Below are 4,271 nucleotides of genomic sequence, written 5' to 3'. Positions count from 1 at the left end.
CCAGACATGTCTTTGTGTAATTGGATAGTTGTCCTTATAGCCGCAAGAGGAAGTGCAGTTTAGTGCTGGTTAATGATTAACAGTGCATTTAAACTTACCAGCAGTTAAAGGAATGCATAATGTCCCACCCTTGGAGTGTATATTCACCGGCACTTTAGAGCGGCTCGTCGTTGGCCACGAGTGCATTCAGGTCACAGGGGGAATGCAAAAAAGTGATGGGGTGGAGGGAGGGGGCAGAGGCTTAGGTTTGACTTTAGAGTGCCTTGTTGTCACGGCATAGAAAAGCCACCTGACTACATTCTAGCAACCGGAAACTTTAAAGGGATATATTTTCATTGACATCTGACTTTTGAGCGGGGCGTGGTTTCAAACATTCAGCGGACAAGCCCACAGTAATTAAGAGTGGACACAATGGCTTCATTTTCACTCCTTCACTTAACATTTTTTCAAATAATCCAAATCAGACAGCTCCAACTTTTGTGGCACAGGCTAACATGAAAAGTTACATTTAATTAATTTCATTTTTTATACAGTGGCAAAATGCTAGTCATTTTGTAATGCAGTTATCAGCTCACCATCAAGAAGCTGCAATCAGCTTAGGAATGGAAAGTGTCTCGCTATGCACATCATAAACGTCATTGGTCTACACCTACTCCATGACATCATCTTACAAACGCACATAATTTGACAAATAGTTATATTCTTTCCTGGAAATGTAGTACCTGTACATGCTGGCTCAAACACAATCATTTGCAAAGATTTGCTTTATCTGTGTAGAAATGCGTTCAAGTAAAATGCTAATAATGGAAATGCTGGAATAACTTCAGATGACTGATCACAAATGCACTAGTGTAACAACTCTAATATTGCTTCTATTCTTAAATATTAGTTACATATTTATGCCATTTAATTTCAAACACATTTTGGCTAATACAACGGCCTTTTCTATGCATTGCATATCAGTGGTTCGCGACTTAACACATTGCCGTGCTGTTCGTGTTTGACTTTGCGCCCTTTAGAAATGTATCTAGGCTTGGTTTATTAAGCAACTTTCAGAAGATTAATCATGTAACATCCTCTCTTTTATATCTGACTTGTCTGCTGGAAAATTGTGTCACTACTGACAATGCCCATCTATATGAACCTTAACAAAATAAAAGCATACATTTTCCAACGCTTTCATTTTAACACTTTAGCTATGAGGTGCTTCATGTTCTAATTCATGTGCTCTTAATTTGAAAAGAAAGCATTCCTGTCATGGCATTAAGCTTTGCTTCATATTTGCTGAAACATGCAGAAAGAAACTCTGTTAAAATCTCACTAGCCCCGAAGTGTTCTCACATCCCCTCAATGATCCTCACACCCTCATTTGTGAACTACTGCTCGAAATAACCTGAAGGTTCTCACAGCCCAAACAAACATAATAAAAAATGAGAAAACAAATTGATGCACAGGAAAGAAGCTCTGCTCATGTGAAAGATACAAATGAGTAAAAAAATGTTCCTAAATGGTATCATTTCACTGGTGGTAAATTTAAAAAAATGGCTACCAATCACGACAAAGGAGCATGATGCACTTCCCGCATTACCTTATGAAAGGAGAAAAGACGGCAACAACAAAGCAGATGGACCGGTTTTAAAAAAAAAATTCCTGGTATGGGGAACACTAACGCTCAGAAGAAAGATGTAGGAAGAAAGCACCAAAGGCAATATTCCGTCTTGTTCTGGAAAAATTGATCACTCACTTATCGGATTGATACTTTGATTAAGTCGAGTGTGCAGAGACAACAGCCGGAAGTTCACGAGGTCATCCGCTATGGGCAATAATGGTAAGACATGCTTACGACTTGTTTTTTGGTTGTGTTGTGTGTGTGTTGTGTGTGACAACGAGACTCTCTTTAGATGTTCAACAAGTTTTACTGTACTGTATATTTAGATTCATTTGAGATTGTAATTACATTTACACAATCACTTAAATGTTGTGTGTGCATTTTGATTTTGAGATAACATTCATCCTTATTCGTTAAAATAATATATATATATATATACGTATATTTGGTAAGGACGGGTAAATACCAATACCAGATATCAGTGCCGATACCAGCCTTATTTCAAGGTATTGGTACTTGCTACGGTAGCCAATATTAGTATTTAACACCCACTTGTGGTTGTTTTACGATTAGGAACGAGAAAAGAAATAAGAAGAATAGAACATTATCATTAATTTCTTGTGGTTCTTAAGGAAGATTGCTATATTGACATTTGTATATATAGTAGGTCTGCCTTTAAAATTGTATCCGTTTTCACCAAATTTTATGTACCTAAAGTACAGCTGGTATTGGTACATGGTATCTGTGACAACTCAAGAGTTGAGTATTCATACTAGTGTGAGTTAGAAAAAAAATCTATATATCTATATCTATAAATTCCTTTTTGTTCATTTTAATGTGGATTACACAAGCAATATTTCCTCCAATTGCAGAGGAAATTGTATTTACTCTTCTACAGGGGTGGGCATCAATTTTGTTGGGCATCTGTATTTTTTATTAAAGAGCGGTGCGTGTTTTACAAATGTTTACTGTTCCTATACACGCACACACACACGCACACACACGCACACACACACACACACACACACACACATATATATATATATATGTGTATTGCTGGACACCACTGAGTTTTTCTACCTGGGATGGCAGTGGCTCTTTCTATTTGAAGAAATATGGTACTCAAATAAAGGCCTCCTCTCTTCAAATAGACTGCAATTGAGTAAATAAAAGCTCCTAGCAACTATCTACTTTGCAGTAGAGAATACTGCACTGAGATCTTCTAAGTTTCCAAATCATCACACTGTTCTTCACTACTTCACTGTAAAATCTAAATAATACATGAACATTTTTGATGAATTGATACTCTGTCACTCAAAATAGAAGATCTTTCTATAAACAAGCACTTGGAATAATGTAAAAGTTTTCAGTTAATTTAAGTAAGAGTTCAAATCATGGCCGAATCTCTGTGTCATCAGGCAGTAGGGTAAACCCCACAGCGGTGGGGGTGGCTGTGGGTTTCGGCATCCTGGCCATCCTCTTCACCATTGCCATCGTGCAGTTCTGTTACAAGTACAAGTGCAAATCATGCAAAAAGTGCTGCAAGAAAAAAGGTGAGTGTGCAGAAAGACCTTTTCATCTCGAGTTTTACTCTCACGTGATTTGTTTTTTCTTCAGAACGCTCATTCAGCGACAGAGTGCTTATGTAAGTATATTACGTACATAAATCAAAATACTATACCTAATTTTTATAAACTTTAATCTTTCTCTCCACAGCAAGGTCGGCTTAAAAAAATCTTCTGCTCCTTTCACCATTAGTGGCTCAAAAAGATGACCTGTCACCTCACTGTCAGTGAAAAGGAAAAAAAAAAGATAAATATTCATAATTTTGTGATTGGTTTTTGAAGGAGATGAAAGGGAATTAGCTTAAAAAAACTCTGTGTCATGTGACCTGCTGGACTGATGTTGCTGTGTTCTTCAATGCTACTGTGTATAGACTTCCTGCCTGTAATGAAAATATACCAAATAAAAGAAAATGCAACAAGCACGTTGGTAATAATGCAATGTGTTTCATTTCATAAAACTGGAAAATGCAAGCGAAAGCACGTTTCTAACCTCCAAATGTCACACATCACACTTTAAGAGGTTTTCTGTGGAGTGGAACTTGACTCATTCCTTTTCTCATAATATGACTTTGAAAAGATGCCTTTACTGATTAAAAAAAAAAAAAAATCACCATCTTCAAAGTTCCCTGCTTGCTTGCTGTCTTCATCCGCAACTGCACTGCAAAAAAACTACATGAATCTAATTTATAACTGAAACTGGGAGTTTTTTTTTTAATTATTATTACTGAGTTATTACTGAGTATTTTGGTAATGTACAAAAGTAACCTTTTGTGAGGAAACTTTTTTATTATTTTTTGGAGGAAGCTACAACAGATGATTTTATTCATGTGATATTTAGCCATTTTTGGCAGGAGAAAAGTTACTATTTTGTCTCTAATATATCTGATCTAATATATGTGATACATCTATAACTTGCATGTACAATTTATGCCTTTAAAAACAAGTTTCTCAGTTGTTGCTGACAGAAAATGCCAATTGTACAGTTGGCTCAGGTAACAACCAATCACAGCTCACCTCTTGGTCTTGTGACATTTATAAGCTGAGCTGTGATTGGCCTCTTCCCGAGCCATCTAAACGTGATGCCATTTTCAGTTGAC

The 4,271-nt window shown here is 36.6% G+C and overlaps 1 long non-coding RNA gene across 1 annotated transcript; it reads left to right on the top strand.

Annotated features, from left to right (window-relative positions):
• Nucleotides 1–1,630: 1,630 nt before the first annotated feature.
• On the top strand, nucleotides 1,631–3,596 carry LOC148415831 (uncharacterized). The gene is made up of 4 exons (XR_015867249.1): nucleotides 1,631–1,828; nucleotides 3,028–3,162; nucleotides 3,227–3,254; nucleotides 3,326–3,596. It is a non-coding gene; the product is annotated as an uncharacterized LOC148415831 (long non-coding RNA).
• Nucleotides 3,597–4,271: the final 675 nt, after the last annotated feature.

The sequence above is a fragment of the Hippichthys cyanospilos genome, chromosome 11, assembly GCF_059441005.1.
Source record: "Hippichthys cyanospilos isolate Australia breed blue-spotted pipefish chromosome 11, RoL_Hcya_1.0, whole genome shotgun sequence".
Lineage (NCBI taxonomy): Eukaryota > Metazoa > Chordata > Actinopteri > Syngnathiformes > Syngnathidae > Hippichthys > Hippichthys cyanospilos.
This window is presented reverse-complemented; position numbering and strand designations above follow the sequence as displayed.